General features: G+C 43.3%; 1 protein-coding gene and 1 long non-coding RNA gene across 18 annotated transcripts in view; one reads left to right on the top strand and one right to left on the bottom strand.

Annotated features, from left to right (window-relative positions):
• Positions 1-9,163, top strand: part of LOC125964346 (uncharacterized) — a 40,902-nt gene extending 31,739 nt beyond the window's left edge. The window contains exons 3-4 of the long non-coding RNA XR_007477302.1: positions 822-915; positions 8,312-9,163. This is a non-coding gene — a long non-coding RNA (uncharacterized LOC125964346). The remainder of the gene's footprint in view (positions 1-821; positions 916-8,311) is intronic.
• Positions 1-26,253, bottom strand: part of APBB2 (amyloid beta precursor protein binding family B member 2) — a 384,909-nt gene that overhangs the window by 213,949 nt on the left and 144,707 nt on the right. For 14 of the 17 annotated variants that reach the window (XM_049709563.1, XM_049709564.1, XM_049709570.1 and 11 more), the window contains one exon: positions 23,065-23,181. The exons of the other annotated variants lie outside the window; for them this stretch is intronic. The gene's annotated coding sequence lies outside the window, so the exon portion shown is untranslated. The remainder of the gene's footprint in view (positions 1-23,064; positions 23,182-26,253) is intronic. 17 annotated transcript variants of the gene reach the window in all.

The raw sequence follows: 26,253 nt of genomic DNA, 5'->3' as shown, positions 1-26,253 counted from the left end.
CGGAATGGGGAGTCAGGACACATGGGATTTGACTTCTTGACTTGTGACTCTGAAGAATCTAGTTCACTTTGTCACCTGTTAATATTTCTTAGAGAAACCCATTATTCATTCCCCTATCCTATCTCGGTAGTGAGAACAAAGGAGGTAATGAGAAAAATCTCTGCATGACCAAGACTACAAGTGCAAAATGATTAGTTTATAATGAAATTGTGTTTCAACTGCTAAATATAAAAGTCCCACTGTGCAGTAATGTTGTGAATTAAAAATCAGAGGAAGGGAAATGAGGGTCCAGGTATTCTGAACCCAGCAGAAGAAGAAACTATGTCCACTTCTCTAAGCTCTAAGACACTTTTCTGAGGGAAAGGAGAGGCAGATAAACGTATACCTCAAAAGCGACTCAAGATTCCATGCCAGATCCTTGACTGAGACAGTGATAAGAGCCAAGGGTCTTTTATGGTTTTGGCTGGGATTCACCCCGAACAGGCTATGCCCCCAAATGTCACCACATATGGCTTGCCCACGGAGCCCAAATTTCTAACCAAAGCTCCGGGGATAATATTAAGCCCTGGGTAACTAACAATTGCTGAAGGCTTCCTCTGAGCTAAACATACACAGTGTGCACAATCTTTCTCAGATCTTACAAGCCCTAGGAGGTGGGCACCATTATTCTCCTCCTTTCACAAGCAGGACACGGAGCTATATGGAGATTAAGAAACTTGCAAAACATCAGGCAGCTAATAAGCGGCAGGGCTCAGGCTCCAAACCTGGTCTCCTGATTGCGGGATCCTTAGTTTAATATCCTACTCTACTGCCTCTTCCAGGAAGTGGAAAGAAAGAGGGAGCTGGCGAAGCAGGGACTCCAAAGGTCCCATTTACAGAGTTTACTGATCCCTCACCTACCGGTTCCAGGAGAAGGTGAGTGTCATAACCAAGCAATCAGGAAACGGCTTCTCTCCTGTCACATAACAAAAGCAACACAGAGCTTTCCTTCTGACCTGCTTCCTAATTATCTCTGGAGCTCTCTTTTTCTGCCAGAGAAATCCTTTCCCCTCTCTCCTTTGGACTTTTCCTGATGCTTCTAACATCACTTCCCTAATCCCTCTCCATGAAAACCAAATCCACTCTACATTTCAGAAACTATAGTTTCATCTCATTTCAACACATTATGCATATGAATCAATCCTGATTTCACCATACAGCAGCTTAGAAGAGATTTGGAAATTGTCTGAAGAACAATAATTTCTAATACTTTTATCACACTGACTATTTAACAGGTACTGTTTCAAGACTTACGTATATTAACCATTTCAATCCTTATATTCACCCTATGAGGAGGGAACTATTACTATCCCCATTTTATAGATGAGGTAACAGGCAACAAAACACTGAATAATTGCTCCAGGTCATATCTGCAGCAGGTGATGATGCTATTTTGTTTTCAACATCTCTGAACTTCAGTTCTCTCATCTTGAGAATAACAATAACATGGTCACTAGGCAGAAATGAAATAAACACGCATAAAGCAATTTAACACAATACTTAGATTCCCCCATCTCCCTCTAGTATTTCTGGGATCATCCTAAGGTACTACCCAGAAATTTTTAATTGAATGAGAACAGGGAGATAAGAGAAGTGCTCAGTATTCAGACATGCTGTCCCATCTGTGCATCACAACACCCCTTTGACGCAAACATTACCTCCCCCATTTTACGGATGAGAGACAAGAGAAAGCATGGACTTTTTGCAAGTGACTGGACCAGGCCTTGAACCCACATATGCATCCTGTCTTTCCAAGGTTTTTAAGGGGCTTGAGGACAGGGAGAGCCCAGTCTTCTAGTCCCTTCATCTTCCCCTTGTAGCCAGACCCAGAATAGCGCATGCTGCATAAATTCCACACGCAACCAATGCTTATGTGACTTGCCAGGGTTACCTTTCCCTGGGAAATCAAGATGTAAAACCAAAATCAAATACAACAATAGGTGCATCACATTTACTGACCCTGCCCAATTAGCAACTCCTCCGATTAGAGGGGAAAAAAAGAAGGATGGAAGGAGAAGGAATGATGGAGGCAGGAGAGGAAGAAAAGGAGGAGAAGAAAATGCCCAAGACTGCAGATATTGTGATGAAACATAAACCCAAACGGTAATTGCCATGTTCTCTCATCCACTTCAGGATTTTTTTTTCCCAGAAAGATATTAGCTACCGATCTTGCTACTGCTGTCCCTTCTGGGTCCTTCAGCTGGGACCGGAAGTTAGAGGCCTCAGAGAAGACCTGCCAGGCCAGGATCACCAGAAAGGCGACAGGAGGGAAGAACACTGCTCTCAGCCCTGACCTGCGGGCAGAGGCTGCCACCGGAACAGGGCGTTCCTCCCAGCACCGGATGCCCACTCACAAAGGAACACCACCATCTCCTCTATCTCCCTCCCATCAACACCTAAGACCTAAGGGAGGACAGGAAAGTGGAAGTCAAGGGTCATGGCTGGGGAAGCTGAAACAAACAGTGCCCTCCAGATGCAGAACCACACCCAACACCTCTCCTGCTCTCACACCCCATATTTTACTTTTTAAAAATATATTTATTTATTTATTTTAGGCTGCATTGGGTCTTCGTTGCTGTGCGCGGGCTTTCTCTAGTTGTGGCGAGCGGGGACTACTCTTCATTGTGGTGCGTGGGCTTCTCGTTGCAGTGGCTTCTCTTGTTGCAGAGCACGGGCCCTAGAGCGCAGGCTCAGTAGTTGTGGTGCACGGGCTTAGTTGCTCCGTGGCATGTGGGATCTTCCCGGACCAGGGCTCGAACCCGTGTCCCCTGCATTGGCAGGCAGATTCTTAGCCACTGCGCCACCAGGGAAGCCCCACCCAATATTCTTAAGCTGGGAAGAGGACAAGCAGCCTCAGAATTGTGAAGATCACGAAGTGTCTAAAAAATAACTATTTAGACCTACTGTGGGCCCAACACCAGGCTAAGACAGATGAGCTGGGGAGAGTCCATAAACTCAGAAATTTGTTAGGACACACTTACGTGGCTTTCTTCCCCAGATAGTTTTCCCAGGTTAAAAACCTGTGAGAAAAGAGGGCTCTAAAAATAAATCACCACCTTCCCAACAAATCTCCTTCTCAACTTCCCTAATCCAGTGAGGCGGACATCCAAGCGATGTCTCAATTATCTCTGACTCTGTCCCTCCCCGGCCTCCATATGCAGTTGGGGACCTGGCACCACTGATCCATCTCAGAAGCTCCTGCCAGCTGTATGTTCCTCCCTTCATTTCCACGCCAAGCTTTTATTACTCTCCTGGAGGCCTTCCATCACCTCCTGATCACCCTTCTGCCCTCACTTCGATCCTCTTGCACTCTCCTATAGATCCATCTTCCTAAGAGAATCCACCACCTTTATCACCACCAGACCATGTTCTAGACCATTAAAAGTGGGACTCCAGGGCCAGTCCTGGGTTTGAATTCTTTCTCCATCATGTCCTATGAGTATCTCTTTGGGTTAAGTCATCTAACCTCACGGTGCCTCAGTTTCCTCAACTGTAAAATGGAGATGAGAGTACCTACATCAAAGGCTTGTGGGAATTAAACAGGCAAGAGCACGTGAAGCATTCAGAACAGTGGTGGCATACAGTCTGGGCTATGTAAGTGTTAGCCATCATCATCATCGTTATTATTTTAAGAGCACCTCACTGGCTACCAAATAAAATCCCCACTCCATTGATGGGCTCTCAAGGTGCTCCATGCACTGGCCCGAACTGGCCTGAACTTGTCCCTAATCTCTATGGACACAGGCCTTTCCTCTACCGCCTGACCCCAAAGGGGCACCAGACTGGGCTTTGCACCCTGTCCTGAACTGCCTGGAATTGTCCCACTCACACGCTCCTACCGGTGGCTCTGCCTGGGAAGCCCTGCCTCCCACCAGTGCCTGTCAAACCCTCAGCAGCACTCAAGGATGAGCTCAAACGCTGATCTACCCAAGGTCATCCATCTGCCATCTGAATTCCAGCACACGGCCCTAAAGATGTTAATAAATCTAGAAGGTTTCATGGTCCTGCCCAAGAGCTACTTTCTGGTCCACCTTAAAGAAATAACCTTCGTCCTCTACGGGCTTCAGTTTCCTATCTGTAAAATGAGGCAGTCAGCACAGACAGCTTATAAAGCTTTGTTCTGAAGGCCCTTGGGTTATACAAACAATGTCTCCTTGTTCCTTTGGGAAAATCTTTCATTAGGGAAGAGGGTGCAGAGGGTAACCACATGTATTTTTATTTTTTAAATGAATGACTGTTTTAAGTCTCAACTTCTAAGGTTATGAAAAAAGTGAGATTTTATTAGATGATGTCTACAATTCCTTTCTCTTTATAATATGATGACCCTATGACTTATAGTCCCTTTTTTCCCTAACAGCTTAGAATACAATTTCATTTTTTACTTTATATTAGCTCCATGATGCATACCACAGGGCTATTTCTACTTTCCCCATGGAAAACAATTCATTGAATGCTATACCCAAAGACCAAGACAGTAAAAACAAAAACAAATCCAAATTATTTCCCCTACCCCTCAATTCAGCAAGTGAGAATTCCAGGATAAGTTTTTTTCCATAAAAATACAGATCTAGACTCCAAATTTCTTGAAACCACCAGGGTGGAACTTAGCCATAAGAAAGTTTGAAAAGAAGCAGAAAATTTAATAATACCATTACCCTGAAATCCAATAAAGCCTGTTGGAGCTTCACATTTTTAAGAATCAGACTATTTATGCTATTACCCCTAGTACTATTATAGTTTCCTATAAAGCCATAAATACACACGATGTAGTTCACCAGAACACTGACTAAGACCATCACACAAAAGGCCATAAGGAAGATAGTGGCCATGAAGCATGGCTCTGTGGTACTTGCTACAGCAGGTTCACACAGACGAATTCATCTATTTCAAAAATTATATTTCTAAGGCCACAACTCATCATCTTCAACTGTGAACAACTTTTTTTTTTTTTTTGCAGTACGTGGGCCAGCTCCCGCTGCGGAGCACAGGCTCCAGGCGCAGGCTCAGCGGCTATGGCTCACGGGCCCAGCCGCTCTGCGGCATGTGGGATCTTCCCGGACCGGGGCACGAACCCGTGTCTCCTGCATCGGCAGGCGGACTCTCAACCACTGCACCACCAGGGAAGCCCTGAACAACTTTTAATACAAGTTAGAACTTCCTTTTCAGAAACTGTTTTCACACAGGCTAAAGGTCATACTGAATATCAAGGGACATTTATGAGGTAATCACAACACACAGGATGAAACTTATAACACCGCATCTTCATATTTGCTTCAGTTAGCACTGTGCTCACCTTTAAGTATCAGAAACCTAACGAAGAGTGGATTCAACAAACTGGAAGTAGTGGACAGGCTCAGGGCTGCTAGTGTTGGTTTAACAGGAACAATGTCAGGGCAGGTATCTCCGTGATGCCTTTGGCTTTTCCTTTCTGCTTGTTACCTCGTGGTGACATAAGGGCTGCTGTGCACTCACACATCTCATCAGCATTTGAGGCAGAAAGCAGAGGCAAGCAGCAAAGGGTACTGACAGGCTCATTTGTCAGGTTTTATCAGGACAATAGCTCTGTCCCAGAAATCCCACCCCCATCCCAGTGGACTTATTCTCAGGTCCCACTGACCAGGACCAGGTCACATGGCCATGCTGGTTACAAGGAATGCTCGCAAGTCAGGGGTCAGGACTGGCATGTTGGCTCAGACCGGCACAACCTACTGTCTGAGGCTGATCACCACACCACCCAGCAAAAATGGAGCAGGTTATAGGTACTGAGTGAGTGAGCAACTATGCCTCCATTTTGAGTCTCCACCTTAGAAATAAGAAAGTCATCCATTAGAGAACATAATTAATTATAGTATTTCCAAAGTGTCTTCAGCTCCCCACACCAAAAGCATGTACTACATATAAAGTCATATTTTATAAATTCAAGGCCTATAAAAGCAAAAATAGTTTTTCATCTTTAGGTTCATATGCTCATATGGTTTTTCTCTCTATATATAAATAGGTATAAATTGGTAGTCAAATGGCTAAAAGGTACGTATCAAGCCTTGTTGCTGTGAATCCTGTTCACAATCCGAATACTAAGAAGCTTTATCTGACATGAGGTTCATCTTTCCCCAGGCAGAAAGGCCACATTAGCTGTGATTCAAACTTTTAAGGTACCAGATGGGGGAGAAACATCCTAACTCTTCTTTCCCCACCTTGTTTCCCCGCTTCTCTCAGGCTCCTCCCTGCCCCGGCCTGCTCCAACAGGCATCTAGTTAACACCCTGGCTCTCCCATGGGACCATGCCACCCATCTACTTAACACTCAGTGGCTTCCCACTGCTCTTAGGAAACAATCTAAACTCCTTACCAAGGCCCTCAAGTCTAACTGAGCCCCGCCTCCTTGCCCAACCTCATCTCCCACCAAGCTTCAACACACGCCCGTTCTGCCGGGGCCACCCAGGCCTCCTTTCCATCCCTTGGACCGTCCCTATCCCCACAGCCTGGAATGAGCTTTCCTCATCCTTCATGCGGCTGGGCTTGGCTCATCCTTCAGATCACAGATCAAATGTCACTTCTCCAGGGACATCTCCCCTCTGCTGCCCTATGCCACGTGGGCCCCGCTCAGTAATTCTCATCACACCACTGACTCCTCCACGGCTCGGACCACAACCCATAACCATCTTCCCCGTCGAGTAGCTTTCCATCGTCTGTCTTCATCACCAGAATGAATGGAAGTTCCAAAGGAGCGGCGACCTTACCTACCTTATTCAATGCTCTATCCCCAGAGCCCAGCACACTGAAAGGGCTCCAGACCATCGGTTTTGCCCCTGTGCTTCCTGGATGGGCTCGATGCCGCTGACCTCTAACTCCCACCTACATCACTAACACCTCAGCGTGACCACCAAACAGACACTGCATCCCCGGGACCCGGGCCCTGCAATCTTGACCTTGGAATTTCCTCTCTCCCCAACAATTTCCCTTGCTTGTAACTCCTTCCAACTTGTCTCACACTGACTGAAGCAGTCAGCACAGTGGTTAAGAGCACACACCCTGAAGCCTGAGAGCCTGGATTCAAATCTCAACTACACCACTTACTATATAGCCTTAAATAAGTGACTTATCTCCTCTGTGCCTCGACGTCCTCAACTGTAATTGAGCGATAATAGTAGTATCTGTGTCACAGAGAGTTGTTGGGAGGATTATAAGGATACACCTGAAGTGCTGAGAACAGCATCTGGCTATGTACGTGTTAGTCATTAATAATAATATAAATAGGGACTTCCCTGGTGGTCCGGTGGTTAAGAATCCGTCTTCCAACGCAGGGGATGCAGGTTCAATCCCTGGTCAGGGAACTAAGATCCCACATGCCATGGGGCAACTAAGCCCATGCGCCACAACTACTGAGTCTGCGCACCACAATGAGGAGCCTGCGTGCCACAGCGGAGGATCCTGCACGCCGCAACAAAGATCCCACGTGCCGCAACTAAGACCCAACGCAGCCAAAAATTAAATAAATATTTTAAATAATAGTAATAATATAAATAGGCATTATTATGAACATGCTTTGTTCTCACCAGGCTATCCAGTCTCTTGAACCCTTCCCGTGTGACCCTACTTCATGAGGTCCCTCCATGATATCCCATTTCACATGCTCTTCAAATACCACCCATGGCACCTGCAATCCCATAGCTGCTCTGCCACTACAGGATCAGAATCATAGCTAATACCAGACCTTTATGTCCTATTGGAGGAAGACATTCTCTAAATCTGTTTTTTAGCTCTTGAACTTCACTGATTACACATATCTTTACTGGCCTTCCTCTCCTCTAAAGTGCTACATCACATAATTTGAGTCTAACTGACGCAGTTACTACCTTTGGTCATGCCTACATATGAAAACATGAGCTCTGTGAGGACAATACGTAACTCTTCTCAATACTCCAGAGAAGCCAGCACAGCATTAGAGTACAGCAGATGTAGCATCAATCCTTCTGTTGTTTGGCTGTGATCACCCCCCTCCAGCCTTAACTCTACTCTCTCTCTCAACCAGAAAAAAAAGGAAGCTTCTTTTAAGCTTTGTTTAAATTGGACCCTTCAGTGTGAGGAATAGTGGTTTCAAAAACAAAAAGCTTCTATCTCCTGATGTTCAGGAAATCCTCCTTCACCCTAACCAAGCCCCCGTCACAAGGATAAGATGGTAGCAGGTATGCGTGACTTAGCCAAGTCATGGTGGATTTACTGGTATCAAGTTCCAAATAAGCAGTATGTAACTTAAGCTCTTTGTACCCTAGGAGATGCGGATCAACTTTTCCCATAATTGGACACTCCCAAGAAAGAATTCAAAGGAGAAATCAAGTGTAATCCCATGGATTTAAGTAATTTCCATAAAACTAAAAGATGAAGAACGACTAAAAAGTCTAGATGTAGCTTTAATAAAACATTCTCAACAGAATATTCAGTAGTACATGTTTGCTATTTTCTATTTCTACACTATCTACCTACCTACCTATCTATGCATCCATACATACACACACACATAGACATAAATACACACACACACACACACACTCATAAAAGGAAGGTCTAGAAGGTACAGATGCTAACAACAAACTGACCTATCTTGTGACGCTGCAATATATCAAATCATTCCTTTCAGAATTCAATAGGTTTCATTTTGTAATGGTTTTTGTGGCTGTCATTCAGGTCATCCAAGTTCACTTCCCCCAAGAACAATTTCAAGTTTGCATAAATGAGCAAGTGTCCAGGAAACCTGGAAAAATAATTCTATTTGCTTTGGTTTCAAAACTGTCCCATAAAGTTGCCTATTTCTCTTCTTTCCTTTCCCATCTTCTGCTCCCAGAAGATGGGTCTTAAGCTCCCACAGTCTGGCTGGGGCATTTTCTCCCAGTTACTCCATTAGCAGAAAGTGCTGTGGCCACCTCCCTGAGGACAATACATCCTTCTCATCTCTCTGAGTCAAAGCCTGTCTGCGTATCCAGAAGGCTAACCCATCCCCAACATCCCAATCGTCTTCACATGGAGTGTGGGAAAAAGGCTGCTCAGAACCCCCTACAGTTATCCCAGAAATGCTGGGCATGCAGTCTGCAGGTACTCACCACACTCTACTAACAGGTTCTCTTGAAGCAAGAAGGCTAGTCTTTAGAAAGATAAAAGGGAGGCACACTTAGCTCTCTCCACGGATTATTTTGCCACGTTTTCCAGAGTCTCATTCCACAACCAACACAGGCAGGCTTCCTTCCAGGATGTGGATTCCTACTGCTAAAGACTTGACATACGGCTTCTTAGTTCTGTTCTCTCTTTCTGATCCTACAGGGGAAAGCACTAGGTCCAGAGCATCCTTGTGAAGAGGAGACTTTTTTTTTATCACAACAAAACAGGATTTCAAATCTCTAGCTTAGAAGAAGCAGATTATAGAGAAGGTTTTTTTTGTTTTTTTTTTTAAAGCAAAAATTTACAAAGAAGAGATTTTAATTTGGATGATCGAACTTTGATTTCTGTCTCCAGAGAAAGATAAATATATAGAAGTAACCTTTCTTTATTACTCTTAATATCAAGATAGAACCTTATTTACTAAGACATGAAATAAGATCCATATTTGTAAATACCTAAAAATACAGTCCTCAGGTAACCATTTTCACAGCTTGGGTTCACATGCCATGTTAAAACCTAGAACCTAACCTACTGATTCTGAGACGTGCACAGAAAGTGGTATTCCACAAGGAATGAAGTGGCTACTGATGAGACTGCACTTCACTACACTACACAACTGTGGTTACTCAGGTACAAGGCAACTCAGTAAAAGGATCTGCAGAACACCCATCCACTGAATTAACATTTACTTACCACTTATTTATGTTTAAAGTTCTGAGGAAATCAGGGATTGCAATCTGGTGATTCAAAAGTCTTACAAAGGGCTTCCCTGGTGGCGCAGTGGTTGAGAGTCCGCCTGCTGATGCAGGGGACACGGGTTCGTGCCCCGGTCCGGGAAGATACCACATGCCACGGAGCAGCTGGGCCTGTGAGCCATGGCCGCTGGGCCTGTGCATCCGGAGCCTGTGCTCCGCAACGGGAGAGGTCACAGCAGTGAGAGGCCCGTGTACCGCAAAAAAAAAAAAAGTCTTACAAATCCTTTAATCAGACTGCAGTGATAAAGTTTCTAATCAATATGGTGAGCAAAGATGACAAAGAATGACAAACACACAGAAAAACTGAATAAGATATAACTAACGACATTTTAAATACAAAGAAAAAAAGTCAAAATCATGAAAAATAAATCCCTGGGCCAGAACTGGAGGTGGAACTCAGAGTCAGTGGAGAAAGTTGAAGCTCTGAAGACTTAAAGGCTATGAGAACATGATATAGCCTTAATGTCGAGGGCCTAAGACTCTGATGACCTATAGGAAGGAAAGGGGCATACAGACAATAGGGCTCATGAAACTGGCTGGCTAGAGCTGAGCTATTAGCTTAACGGGGCAGTCATACAGGGTTGCCCCTCAGTAGAAAACATTCATGCCCCCCACTCCCTAAGCTTTGCAAGAAGCTTTTATTTGGGGATCGGGTAAAAATAAATAAATAAAAATCAACTTTTCAAAACCTCACCAATATGAAATCAGCATTCCAAGACTGTTCCCACATGGAGGTATGGTATCCACATACATCATCTCCACGTAGTAGCAGGGCCCCAGGCCAAGAAAATAATACAAAAAAATGGCCCAGAAGCAATGATACCCACGGGCACTGACTGAGACAAATAAGGAAACTCCTCTGGGTTCCCACAGTCCCAGTCCCATGAAACTCCCATGTTAACCCTCACGGAAGAGGCACTCACAGTCACAGGTTAAGACCAAAGAAGAAAAAAACCCACTCTAAGAAACAGCCAATGCAAATGGAAAAATAGGTGCCCCAAGAGCTAAAAATAGTAGAACAGTGTGAAAGAGGCTTTAAAAATATATTTAAATAACTGAAAAAAAAGTAAAAATGGGATAATATGGAAGGATAGTAGGTGAAACTGAAAAAATCGACTACAAACTCCAAAAGTGAAGGAAGGGAAAATTAAAAAAAACAAGATCCGACTTCCCTGGTGGCTCAGTGGTTAAGAATCCGCCTGCCAATGCAGGGGACACAGGTTCGATCCCTGATCTGGGAAGATCCCACATGCCACGGAGCAGCTAAGCCCGTGTGCCATAACTACGGAGCCCATGAGCCACGACGACTGAACCCGTGTGCCACAACTACTGAAGCCCGGGCGCCTAGAGGCCGTGCTCTGCAACACGAGAAGCCATGGCAATGAGAAGCCTGCGCACCACAACAAAGAGTAGCCCACTCTCGCCACAACTAGAGAATGGCTGCGCGCTGCAACGAAGACCCAACACAGCCAAAAATAAATAAATAAATAAATAAATAAATTTATTTTAAAACCCCCAAAAAAACAAGATCCCTCCCTCTCTCTCTCTCTCTAGATAGACTGATCTATAGAAAGAGAGATACACATACACACAAATCAATTCTACTTCCATGCACTAGCAACAATCTGAAAATGAAATTTATAAAAAAGTCCATTTATAATAGCATCAAAAAGAATAAAATAGGAATAAATTTAACAAAGAAGTGCAAGACTTGTACACTAAAAACTATAAAACATTATTAAAAGAAATTAAAGGAGACTTAAATAAATGGAAAGCTATCCATAGACAAAGATTTGGAAGAATTAAATTATTAACATGGCACTACTTCCCAAAACAATCTCAAGATTAAACACAATCCCTATCAAAACCCATCTGGTTTCTCTGTAGAATATAAAAAGCTTATCCTGAAAAGGGAAAGAATAGTCTTTCAACAAACAGTACCGGTACAACTGGATATGAACATGCAAGAGAAGGAAGTTGGACCATATACAAATATTAACTCAAATGAATCAAACACCTAAAGGTAAGCCCTAAAACTATAAAATTATTAGAAAAAAAAGGGAGTAAATCTTCAACACCTTGGATTAGGCAATGGTTTCTTAGATATGCCATCAATAGTACAAGTGACCAAAAAAAAAAAAACAAGATAAATTGGACTTCATCAAAGTATAAAACTTTTGCGCTTTAAAGGACACTATCAAGAAACTAAAAATACAACCCACAGAACGGGAGAAAAATTGTATAAATCTGATAAGGGTCTAGTATTCAGAATATATAAAGAACTCTTACAATTTAAAAAAAGGGTACATAACTCAATTTAAAATGAACAAAGGATTTGAAAAGATGTACAACATTAGTAGTCATCAGGTAAATGCAAATCAAACCCAGAGTGAGATACCACTTCACACCCACCAGGACAGCTATAATCAGAGACTGACAATAAACAGTCTGGCAAGGATGTCAAGACACTGGAACCCTCCTATAGTACTGGTGGGATTGTGAAAGGGCTCAGCTACTTTGTAAAACACTAGCAGTTACTCAAAAAGTTAAAGACAGGGTTACCTTATGACCTAGCAATTCCACTCCCATATAGCTACCTAATGAAAACATTTGTCCACTCAAAAGTTTGTACATGATTGTTCACAGCAACATTACTCATAACAGCAAAAAGTGGAGACAACTCAAACGTCCATAAACTGATGAATATATAAACCAAATGTGGCATATCTATACAATGGAGTATTATTCAGCAATAAAAAAGAATAAAATGCTGGTAAGTACTATCAATACAACATGGGGGAACTTTGAAAACATTATGTTAACTGACGAAAGGCCATACAGTCATCCCTTGGTTTCCGTGGGGGATTGGTTCCAGGACCCCTAGGAAACATCAAAATCTGCGGGTGCTCAAGTCCCTTATATAAAACAGTGTAGAATGTGCGTATAACCTACACACATCCTCCTGTTTAACTTAAATCATCTCTAGATTACTTATAATAACCTAATACAATGTAAATGCTATGGAAACAGTTGCCAGCACATAACAAAGTCAACTTTTGCTTTTTGGAACTTTCTGGAATTTTTTTCCCAAGTATTTTCTAGCAGCGGTTGGTCGAATCATGGATGAGGAACCTGCAGATTCAGAGGGCCAACTACATATTATGTGATTCCAGTCATACGAAATGTCCACAATATGCAAATCCATAGAGACAGAAAGTAGATTCTTCGCTTCCTGGAGAGAAGGAGAGCAATGTGGAGGGACAGTCAATGATGGATACAGGGTTTCATTTCAGGGTGATAAAAACATCCTGGAATTAGATAGTGGTGATGGTTGTACAACTTTATGAATATACTAAATGCAACTGGATTTTACACTTTAAAGGGGTGAATTTATAGTATGTTAATTATATCTCATTTTGGGAGGGGGATGGATGCAAAAACCCTCAATGCGCAAGTTCAGGAATAGATAAGAAACAGCCAAGGAGGGAATTCATGAATTTGAAGGTGGCTCAGCTAATAAGGAGGGTTTGTTTTAATAGGGGTTGCAGATTTGCCAACAAAACAGTATCTTAAATTTGGGGCTTCTTTATATTCTCCTCTGTACTATACCTTGCCTCCTAGTCCTGTCAGCTAAGGAGCAATCTTACCCTTTTTGGTTAGAGTACCTGGCACAGCAATTCAGACATGGAATGAATGTTTGTTTGTTTGGGGAGGAAACTAATATTTCTCTAGGTAAATGCAATAGCTGTGTGTGTGTGTGTGTGTGTGTGTGTGTGTGTGTGTGTGTGTGTGTTCCTATAACAGCAAATAGTTGGCAGTAAGTAGAAAAGGAAAAAGTTCAGGGTGGGAAAGAAAAAAAGGTAGGCTGAATAATGTCATCCCCTCCCCTCAAAAGATATCTCCATCCTAATCCCTAGAAACTTATATGGGCAATAAAACAGCAACTATGATTAGGTTAAAGTCTTGAGATGGGGAGAGAAGCTGATGTTCTGGGTGGACCCTAAATGTAATCACAATTTGTCTCTGTAAGAGGAAGCAGAGAGAGATTTGACTGCAGAAGAGGAGAGGGTTATGTGAGCAGAGATGAGAGTGATTCACTTTGAAGACGGAGAAAGGGGCCACAAACCAAGGAATACAGGCAGTCACTAAAAGCTGAAAAAGTCAGGAATGCAGATTCTCCCCTAGAGCTTTCAAGAGGAATCAGCCCTGCCAACTTGATAGCGCAGTAAGACTTCTTGCAGACATCTGGCTTCCCAAATAGTTAAGAGAGTAAATTTGTATTAAGTCACCAAGTTTGCAGTAATTCATTACAGCAGCATCAGAAAACTAATACAAAAGGTAAGCAGAAGAAGAGGAATGATTCCGCCTTGAGAGAAACAAAGGAAACTGATACCAAAACATACAAGGGCATTAGAATGACTTCCCAGTTTGGCATGAGAACGGCCTCCCAGTTTGCAGAGGAGAACACTAAGGAGATTTGGATGAGAGGGTTGATGAAGTCAGGTGGATGCAAACAAAACGGGTTGTCATGTTCAGAAAGAGGCTACCCTGAACACAACTAAAGCAGTAGAACCATGTGTGTTAGAAAGTAGGATTTGGAAAAACTTGTAATGTGCAAGGAATCCCCTTTGTTCATTCATTATATATAAAATACATGTATGTATTGAGCATTTACTATATGTCAGGTCCTGTACTTAATGACATTCATAATGGTTCTCAGGACTTTTCCTATCAGAAGCATTTACACAATGACACCAGGAAACAGGTACTAACACACCTGTCTAAACTGGCGAGCTATCTAAACACTATCATGTAAAAGCACTTGTGTTTTTGTCACTGCAGTTGTGTAGTAAAGTGGATTTCCTTTATTTACTCGGCTCTGACCTCTCATTTCAATGCTCTTTGTCTTGGCCTGTTTGCAGGTATTTTAAGCAGTTAAAATCCAAGGTCAAACACTACTTCACTATCCGTTCATGTTTTGTGTTCTACGTCTTGAATATAATTGCTCTGCCTTTGGCTTGGTTCTCCCTAGAGCCCAGGTTCAGTTGCAGTTCTTTCTCTGGAAAGCAAATATACTAAAGAATTTTTGAGCTAGAGGTTAAACATCATCCAGTCCAGCTCCTCAATTGACAGATGTCAGAAGTGAGATTCAGTTGGTTCTAATGACTCTTCTATGCCCTCAGCCCAGGAACGGCAGGGCCAGGGCTAGAACTCAGGCCTCCCATCTCCCAGTCAGAGGACTCTCTCACAGGCTGTCGACTTTTAAGTCCAGAGTCCTAAGTCTGAGGGCTTGGTTTCATATTTTAATTAAATCCCCAAGTTATTATCATATGAAAAATCTAGCAACCTTATCTCTTTAAAGAATCAGACTTTCAGCTTATAACCAATACAAACTACGTGTAATGAAGACAAGTCGTATTACCAACACAAGTCAAACTGACTTTTTTTACATTTGCATCACACATATTTAAAGTGGCTGATTTTGGGCTACTGAACAGATAAACTTTTTTTTTAAGTTTAAATAAACTGAATTTAAAAATTTTAAATCTAAGCCTCAATATTAATAAAAAGGAAATGCAAACTACAACAATGAAGATAGCATATTTCACCTGTCATATAGAAAAGTGTTTTTTTTCTCTCTCTGTCTCTGTTTCCGGAGTAGGAAGAAATGGGCAATCTTCACACAAGAATGATGAAAGTAAATAAAACTTCTCTAGAGAGCAGTTTGGATGTGTGTAGCAATGTCTTTAAAATATGCAAGCAACCCTTCAACTTAGCAATTTCACTTCAAATATTTCTTAAGCACACACACAAAAAAAGACTTAGTAATCTAGAAGGACAGCAACAGACTGGAAATAACTTAAATGTTCAACAATGGGTGACTGTTAATTATGATACATCCATGCATTGTAATAAAGTATAAGATCAGTAAAAACCGCCTACTAGAAGAATATTTAATATCAGAAATTTCCATGATGAATTAAGCAACAAAAAGTAGGTCATAAAATAAGATGATGATGACAATAATGCTAACATGAAAGAACAGGTGCTTATATAGACACACACACAAAGATTATAAAGACATGCAAAATGTTAAGGATGGTTTTTTTCTCCCTTGGGCTTTTTAGTATTTACACATTTTCTAAAATATATAGATTTTTTTTCTTGGACAGAAGAAAAATCTAATCAGTGTACTTTAAAAATTGTGTTCCCTTTAACCTTTCCCAACTCCTACATACATCCACTTTTCATTCATGGACTCACTACAACCCTGAGACTCCCCAGGGACTTCCCTGCTGTGATCCCCTGCAGGTGATCGGGACAATCCTGCAGGCCTTCCTCCCACACCAGGAAAACCAATGAAAACCAGAACAGAAAGCCCCTCTCCTGGGATGCCACGTCACGTCCTGGCTGTTCCAGGCAGTGAGACCCACACTTGGCTGTGAATGATCTTGGGCACTGCTCTCAGGTCTTAACTCAAATTCCCAATGTTGGGACTTCCCTGGTGGTCCAGTGGTTAAGACTCAGCGCTTCCACTGCAGGGGGCGCTGGTTCCATCCCTGGTCGGGGAACTAAGATCCTGCACGCAGCGCGGTGCGGCCAAAACAAACAAAGGAACAAAAAATTCCCCATGTTTCCTCAAACCCCAACTGAGTTCAGAACCCTCCCCCACTCCCTGAAAACTCCAAGTCTGCCCAAGCTTGCCCTCCAGTACTCTGTAATCTCTAGGGCAGTGCTTTTCAAACTGAGAGTTGAGATGTGTTAATGGATGGAGAAAACCAATTCAGTGGGTCCTGGCCAACATCTTCTTAACCATGATAAAAGTCCCTCCTCCTGTGGAGGGGAATCAGGCTCCCTGCACTCACCTGCTTTAACTGCCTTCCTCTGGGACATCACGTAAGTAAGTCCACTACAGGCTACAGATACTTCTGAGTTGCTACTGGTCTAGAAAGGTATTTACGACACTTTGTTGAGTAAACACAGTGTCTGACATTATCTTATTACTGTAAATAAACAGAATAAATAAATATATTAAGAGAGAATACTGGAAGTACAGGAAAGCATTCAACAAAATGTTTAACAGTTATCTCTTGGTATATAGGGTTGTGAGAACTTATTTTCTCTTTTCGTCATTTTAAAAATTTTCCAATGCTCAACATCGCTAAGAATTAGAGAAATGCAAATCAAAACTACAATGAGGGACTTCCCTGGTGGCGCAGTGGTTAAGAATCCGCCTGTCAATGCAGGGGACACGGGTTCAAGCCCTAGTCCAGGAAGATCCCACATGGCGCCGACCAACTAAGCCCGTGCCCCACAACTAATGAGCCTGCACTCTAGAGCCCGTGAGCCACAACTACTGAGCCCACGTGCCACAACTACTGAAGCCCAAGTGACTAGAGCCTGTGCTCCGTAACAAGAGAAGCCGCCACAATGAGAAGCCCACTCGTTGCAACTAGAGAAAGCCTGTGCGCAGCAACGAAGACCCAACACAGCCATAAGTAAATAAATAAATTTATTTTAAAAAAACCTCACACTGGGCTTCCCTTGTGGCGCAGTGGTTGACGGTCCGCCTGCCGATGCAGGGGACACGGGCTTGTGCCCCAGTCCGGGAAGATCCCACATGCCGCGGAGCAGCTGGGCCCGTCGGCCATGGCCACTGAGCCTGCGCTCCGCAACGGGAGAGGCCACAACAGTGAGAGGCCCATGTACCACAAAAAAAAAAAAAAAAAAAGAAAAACCTCACACCAGTCAGAATGGCCATCATCAAAAAGTCTACAAACAATAAATGCCGGAGAGGGTATGGAGAAAAGGGAACCCTCCTACCCTGTTGGTGGGAACGTAAATCAGCACAGCCATTATGGAGAACAGTATAAGAGGTTCCTTAAAAAATTACAAATAGAGTTACCATACGATCCAGCAATCCTACTCCTGGGCCCAGAGAAAATCATAATTCTGAAAGATTCATGCATCCCATTGTTCACTTCAGCACTGTTTACAATAGCCAAGACTTGGAAGCAACCTAAATGTCCATCTACAGAGGAATGGATAAAGAAGATGTGGTACATATATACAATGGAATACTACTCAGCCATAAAAAAGAATGAAATGCCATTTGCAGCAACATGGATGGACCTAGAGATTATCACACTAAGTGAAGTAAGTCAGACAAATATCATATATCACTTATATGTAGAATCTAAAAAAAAAATGGTACAAATGAACTTATTTACAAAACAGAAACAGACTCAGACCTAGAAAACAAACTTATGGTTACCGAAAGGGAAAGGTGGAGGGGCGGGATAAATTAGAAGTTTGGGATTAACATATACACACTACTATGTATAAAATAGATAATCAACAAGGACCTACTATATAGCACACGGAACTCTATGGGAAAAGATTCTGAAAAAGAATGGATATATGTATATGTATAACTGATTCACTTTGCTGTACACCTGAATCTAACACAACATTATAGATCAACTATACTTCAATATAAAATAAAAATTTAAAAATTTCTATATTAAACATATGATACTTGCATGATTTTTAAAGCATTGTTACTATTTCTGTATTATTATTACTCTTTCTATATGAAGTGCTCTCCTAGGGCCTTCACATTACCTGTAATTACTGGGTTCAAATAATGGATAAAAGAGGAGACATGAGACAGATGTCAGCATCGTGTGATGCAGAATCTTTTAGGCCTCTTAAGACCATGTTACTAAAAGCCATGGTGTGGAGAACAGGAGAGTGGACAACATCTAAATAAGTGATCACCCAAGTGATGACGAGGTCACTAGAAAGCCTGGTGAGAGGAAAGAACACAGACAGAAAAGGCAGATAAACCTAGGCTCAAACTGCAACTCCGCGGTGACAAGTCACTTTGTTGTTTCAAGCCTCAGTATTCTCATCTGTGAAATGGGGATGATATGATGACCCTTTCGAAGTATATCCCATTTGAAGTGGAGAATTTCTAGTAAATTCAGTACACAGTGAGTGGCATGGAGTAGGACTACAAACAAAACCAATGTCTTTCATCACTGAGAACAGGGGAAGTCAAGGAGGGAAGGCCAAAAGAAATAATCATATTTGCCTGCTACTGTTTAAACTTTTTAAACGGCAATTTCTTAAGAAAAGGAGGAAATGCCCACCCTGTGAGTGAGAGGGAAGGAAAGGCAGGAGAGCCAGGGGTGGGCAAGCAGCACAGGGCCCAGCACATGCACAGCCCTGGAGGCCTTAATTACACCCTCTTGGCCTTGGCCTTGGCCTTGGTCTGCACAGGTTCCACCAAGTTCTCTGGAAAATGCTTTATAGGGGCTTCCTGAGGACAGTTATCACCCAGTGTCACCCCTAAGCCCAAAGTGATTCCACAAATATTTGAGCTTCTACCACTGATGGAGCACTGTCCTCATACACAGAGGAGAGGAGGGAGATGAAACAGAGTTTAGTTTCAAAGGTCTGACGAAGTATACACGCACGCCAAGATAGAATGAGTAATTTGGGACACAAGCTTCACAAGGGAGATGTAAGAGCTACAGGAACGCGTGCCTCCTGCTGGGAAACGAGGGAAGCTTCCTGGGAAAGAGGGCAACTCTGCTGCACCCGAAAGTCAGAATGGGGTTTTAGCAGGTTCTCCACAGAGGGATCCTCATTCCAGAGAGGGCACAGCATGAACAATGAGTGAGCCAAAGGCAAAGGGTGTGTCTCGGCAGGAGCAGCCCACTCGGGCCAACACGGGACACCTACTGAGGAGTAAGACTACCACCAACGACAATCACATCAGTAACCAACCAGTAATCATGGGTATTATAAGGAGCAGTGAAAGAAAACGTGGAGGACTCCAATGTCAGGGTGACCTTCTAGACTAGCGGGGATGCGCTGAGCACAGGGAAGTGATGTGATTAGAGCTGTGCTTCTGTGAGATTAATGTGGCCACTATGCAGGAGTCAAATTTGCAGGGAGAGAGACTTCCGGCCAGAGGTCCAGACTCTGATGGTCAGGGTTAGAGCGGATACTGCAGTCACACAAGGAAACTACAAGATGCAAACAAAAATAAATAAGGATGCAATCTGACTAGTAATTTCCAGGATAATTCAACTCTAGTCTTAACACAAGCACAAATATCTATATGAAAAGTGGGGAAAGGTCAGCTCTAGCTACTGACTTCTTACTTTGGTGCTCAATGGATGCCACTCCACATTCCACCAAAGAACAGCATCCTGTCCTGAGAAAAGCCTTGAAAGGCACAACAGTGGTCCCAAAACACGAAAAAGGAAAATCCGGAACTCCCATTTGCCATGCAAGCCTCGGAATCAATTCAGAGCAGTATGTACTTCCAACCCTTGACGGAGGGCTGTGACCACACTTAATGACAAAATTATAAACTCCAGAGAATTTCTTTCCCCTGAAATAGTTTCCCATCTCCAGGGAACTATTCATGTCTAAAGTTCCCGATCAGACCTAGGCCGGGCCCGGAGGCCCCAAGTCATCTTAGATTTCTTGCCTTAGGTGACAGGAGACACAGCAGTTGAGGTGAACGTTTCCTACCACCAAGGGTAGCCACTAAAGAATGTCAGCTGGAGATTTCAACAAGCAAATCTTACTTAACAATCAGGAAAGGGGAAGTACAAAGGGGCGGGGGGGAAGAATGGAAAACAAACCGCATAAAATAAATGATGGTTTTAATGCTTTGGACTAGGGGATCAATAACACTGGAAAGGGAGGTGGAAAGCACAGAAGGGTGCGAACCACGTTCTAGGTCCAGGGAAGGATGGTTCAAGGAACGCAGACACGCAGCAGGCCAAGGAACCATCATGCATGCCCCCTGGACAAGGCAGACACGCACCCTCCTTCCGGCCAGAAAAAGGCCCAGGTGACGTGTCCAGCAGAGGCCTCGGCGTATTCATAGCAGCCACCTCTATTCTGGGGGTGGCTAGCTCATTCCTAGCACCCAGGAAGGGTGAGATAAGAAGACAGTTTTCTCCTAGAGAGTATTAGTAAGAATTAAGCCAAGTGAAAAAGAAGCGCTTCCTCTCAACTACTTGACGGCCCTTTAGAAAACTCTGGAGAGGAGAGGTACGATGGTGGTGAAAAATGAGCAGGACCACACTTGTGAATTTTCCAAGGAAATTTACTTCTTCTACTCCAAGAAGCCAAACTTTAAAATCTTAAGGATTTTAGGGCTTCCCTGGTGGTGCAGTGGTTGAGAGTCCGCCTGCCGATGCAGGGGACACAGGCTTGTGCCCCGGTCTGGGAAGATCCCACATGCCGCGGAGCGGCTGGGCCCGTGAGCCATGGCCGCTGAGCCTGCGCGTCCGGAGCCTGTGCTCCGCAACGGGAGAGGCCACAACAGTGAGAGGCCCGCATACCGCAAAAAAAATTAAAAAAAAAAAAAAATCTTAAGCATTTTAAAGGAAGAATTTCCTCAATATATATTAGATTGAACCATAAGCAATCAGCATTTTTGTAGGTCAAAAACAGTCGAATGTTAACAATTTCATGTGATTGAATCGTACTACATGCCTTCCAACTTTTTCTACAGCAGAGACAGGCAAATTTTTTCTTAACAGACCAGACTGTAGGTATTTTAGGCTCTGAGGGCCAAGAGGCAAAACAGATTATGTAGGTAACCATTCAAAAACATGAAAACCATTGTTAGGCCCTACAAAAACAGGCATGGGCTAGATCTGGCCCATGGGCCACGCTTTGCCAATCTCTGTCTTACAGTATGACAAGGGTAAACTTTTTCTGATAATGTTCACTATAAAAATGGCTGACTTTAGAGTAATACAGTGATGCCCTTGGAGGATACGAAAGTCTATCAGTAAAAGCCACTGCTCCCATCCCAGCCAGCTCTAACGCTGGTGGTTGGTCTGAGCCCCCAGTCTGCTGTCAGCGCTCCCTTCCGCTGCTGCTTCCACCGATCTGGCTTATTTTAGAAGCAGTTGTCTGCGGGAGGGTTTGAGGATGGTTCTAACTTTTCTACGAAGAAAAAAGAAAAAGAAATGTACAAGGAAATGGGGCTTAACGGTAACTGTGAATAACCATTAACTCCAGAAAGGATAGGGGAGCAAAGGCACTCTGAGGAATTACCCCAAACACACCCCTGATTTGAATTCAAAATTCCAGAGGTCCAAAGGGCAGCAACAAAAACAGGTAAATACCTAAACAGCTGGCCCAAGGCTGAAAGACTAAAGAGAGCAAAAAATAAGTTTGAGACAGACTATGCTCTATAGAAATAAGAGAGATCATTAAATAATCATTCTTGTCCTAAGTTATCAGGGTAGAGCCAAATAGGAAAAGGCTGCATTTGTAGCCACTCCCAAAAGACTACTGTTGGGAAAACTTAACTGTTGTGAGACACAGAAAGTCATCACTGAGGGAATCAACAGCTTCCTCCTATGGAGAATGTTAAGAAATTAGAGTCGGGGGCTTCCCTGGTGGCGCAGTGGTTGAGAGTCCGCCTGCCGATGCAGGAGACACGGGTTCGTGCCCCGGTCTGGAAGGATCCCATGTGCCGCGGAGCGGCTGGGCCCGTGAGCCACGGCTGCTGAGCCTGCACATCCGGAGCCTGTGCTCCGCAATGGGAGAGGCCACAACAGTGAGAGGCCCACGTACCACAAAAAAAAAAAAAAAAAAAAAATTAGAGTCAGGGACTCTCTCGCCAACATGTATTCAACAACGACATACCCTGAGGACCTCTTCCGGGTCCATGAATTTTTTTTATTGCAAAAGAAGTTTTTAAATCACTGGGAAATGTTTCTAATTTATGGCATTGCTATTGTTTCAAATGTTGTGTATTGTGATGAAAAAGGAAAACTTAAACAAACAAACAAAAAAACCTGTATGTGAGTGGATGCGCTGAAACAGAAAAGGCAGATGGCTGATATACCCTTCTGGTCTGTCTTATAGGAGGGCCACTGAATTATAAAAATCCTAATTTAGATAACATTTCTCATCATTCAATATTAAAAACTTACCCTAGAGCGGATCCATTCTCCTGCATTTCTAAACACTGTCATATATATCTTATAAACCTTCACCAGTTCAGTAGCCTGCAATATTCTACACTGAAAATTAAAGGAAAAAAAGAGAGAGACAAATCCCATACATACATGAGCTGCCTGGATAACAGTGAGCCTCTGGGTACCGTCTGCCCATAGCGACCAGTCAGCACATTATCAGGGGCCCCGGCAGTTTCCAAGTACTCAGGAAAGACTGAGATGTTTAAGCTGTGGTACAGGGAGGGGGAGACAAAAAGAAAGTAGAAATAAAAAAACAGATTTAGAATAATGATTGCATATTTTCATTCAAATGCTACTGATGACCACAAATTTCCAGATAACCAGGTTTATGAATTATTCATAGTCACATCCGAGATGAAGTCTCCCTGTCACTGTTGGCAGGCCCAGAGCACGTTGATGATTATTAGCATATGGCCCCTATGCTAAGTGTGACAGAAGTGCACGTCGCTGCAAGTCTATCCATCAGGGCTGGCCCTCACTGGCCCTCTTTATTTATTTATTTATTTGGCCACGCCACGTGGCATGTGGGATCTTAGTTCCCTGACCAGGGATCAAACTGTACTCCCTGCATTAGAAAGGCAGAGTCTTAACCACTGGACCGCCACTGGCCCTCTTTAGAGGACCAGACAACCCCACCCACGCTGACGCTTTTTCATCTCACTCTTCCTTAACGTCAAGGAATACCACTAGCCTGGTTCTTTGTTGTGACATCTAAACTGATATTCTGTAAAAAAAAAAAAAAAAAAACTCTAAAAGCTTGAAAGGAAAAACTAAATTTTCTACACTGGGTACCAAAGACATCAAATTAATTTTTTTTAACTTTTCATGGAAGCAGAACATAAATGTAGAAAAGGACGCGTACCACACACAGCTCAATGAATCTTCCTCCACTGAACACACCAGATCACAACCCAGAGCATTATCAGTACCGCAGAAACCCCCTTCGTGCCCCCTCCTAAAGGTACTACTATGCATAGATTACTTCTGCCCTTTTTTGTCGACATCAAATTGATTTATTGTCCTTATCCAGTCTTCACTTAAAAAACATACGTTGAACGCCTCCTATATGTGAAGACATAAGGCACTGTCTCTGTCTTTAAGGAAAGCAAAGTCTAGTGGGACCAAGAAACACACACAGCTGACCCCAAAGGGCAGTGGGATGAGCACAATGACTGAGATTCATGGCAAGCAGCCCAGAAATGGAGAAGTCGGGGAAGGCTTCCAAGTACCAGGGGTGCCTGGCATGTCCTCAGGCTGGGCAGGACTTAGCCAAGCGGGGACTGGGAAACAAGACAACGGAAAATGCAGGAGTAAGAAAACTGCCTGGTGTATTGTGTTGCTGGACTCTCTAGAGCGAGGCCAGGAAAGAAGCTGGAGCCCGACTGTAACCTTGTACACATATTCGAGAACTTTAGTTGCAGACAGCCACTGACGGATCAGAGCTGGGTTTCAGATGCATGACTCTCTCTCGGGATGGATTCAGAGAGGGCAGAGTAGCGGCAGGGAGACCAGTTAGGCTGGAGAGGAAGGGTGAAGATTAGGGCAGTGGAGGTAGGTGGGGAAGGGAAAAGGAGAGAAGAATTAGTACTTGGGAAACACCCAGACACTAAAAGCAGAGCAACATGGTACCTGACTACATGTGGGTGGACGGCAGTGACAAATGGGGTAGAGAATACTAGTGAATTAAGAAGTTTAATAAGGAAGACAACGGGTTTAGTTTGGTGCATAAGAAATTGAGATGTAGAAGATTCGAGTGAGGACAACCAGATATTCTTGAGAGTGAGGCTTGGGGAAGAAACCTGAGCAAAACGTAAAGGCACAGAAGTGGTCACTACATAGCAAGTAGCAGAAATTAGATTAGCGGGTGCTATCACTGAAGGAACATGGGTAGAGGGAGAAGACTGGAGGATTAGGGCCAAAAGCAGAACCGTAGAGACAATGACAGAACTGGCAGAGGAAAAAGATCTTCTGAAAAGGACCAAGGAAGAAAGGCAGGGAGGTACCATGGAATACAATGAGATGACGAAAGATACGAAATGAGAACTACAGCTTTGCCTTTGACACTTAAGCAGTCACTGGCCACCTTGACTGAAGGTGGTTTCACTGAAGTGGTAGAGGCAGTGACAACAGAGCAAGTGAAAGAAGAGAAAGGAGAACGCACAGTTGTTGAAGGGCACTGGTGCTAATTAATGGAAGTCCGTACTGACAGCAGTAGAGACAGAAAGGTTGAGAGTTCAAGAGGGAGGAGGTAAGGATGGAATAAAATCCCAAAGGAGGTGGGGGAAAAGGGTCAGGAGTACAAACGAAGGGCCTGACCTTGAAGAGGAAGGGGGGATTCACAACCCTCTTATATTAGAAGTATATTAGAGGAGTGAAAACAAATCTGGTTATAGTAAGTTTGTAGGTAACAGCACTAGGATATTAGAGGTAACAGACTAAATGACATCAGTGTTGTAGATAAATAGCTGCCGTGGTTCTTTGCTAGGAATAAGTTGACACATAAATGGTTTGATGACACAGATCTTGAAAATCTTGGTTTCTGGCATGCTACCCTGTTATAAGTAGTCTGACCCTGTTTTAAGGTAGATAAACATATACGCCAGTACATATCAAGGTGGGAAGGGGCATTTGCGAGATAGGCACTCCCACAGTAGAACTTATTAGCAGTACCAAAAAAATAGCATAAAAGCAAAAGATTCAGAAGAACACTCTTCTTATAATGATCTTTGTTCCCCGGTGCCAACCTTTCCAAAGGTTTACCTATAGTTTCATTTAAATGAAACCACTACCCACTATCGTACAAGGCCTCTTAAGATGCTTCAATTCAAAGATTCTTTCTAGCATGACTAACCTAATGAGAATGAAGGGTCAGACATCTTAAAGAAAAGGCAAAAAGAAGAGGAGGGTGGAGCTGGCAGCGGCACCTGCCCGCGATTTCCTAGCGAAACGTCCCTTAAGACAGCAGCGCAGTCATCATCCTCCATCTCCTGCCCAACTCTTTCGCCTCAGGTTTTGGTGAATCCGGGAAGTGGGTGGAGTGACCTAGCTCTTGGAAAGCACTCCAACGATGCCAAAAGTAGCAAGGCTCATTAGAAAATCTAACGCAATGGAAAACACCTTGAAAAGCAGATTTTCTGTTCTCTAGGCAGCCTTTGTGATCTCACAAACTCTGAGGCTGCTCCAGGGTTGTTTGTCTATTCTGGTCACATGAACATGTCTCCAGGCCATCTTTGGAAGATGACAGAATTTTAGAATTCTAGATAAACCCATCATTATCAT

This window comes from Orcinus orca, chromosome 4, assembly GCF_937001465.1.
Source record: "Orcinus orca chromosome 4, mOrcOrc1.1, whole genome shotgun sequence".
NCBI classification, from domain to species: domain Eukaryota; kingdom Metazoa; phylum Chordata; class Mammalia; order Artiodactyla; family Delphinidae; genus Orcinus; species Orcinus orca.
The sequence above is the reverse complement of the archived record's forward strand: the minus strand, read 5'-3'. Positions and strand labels throughout refer to the sequence as shown.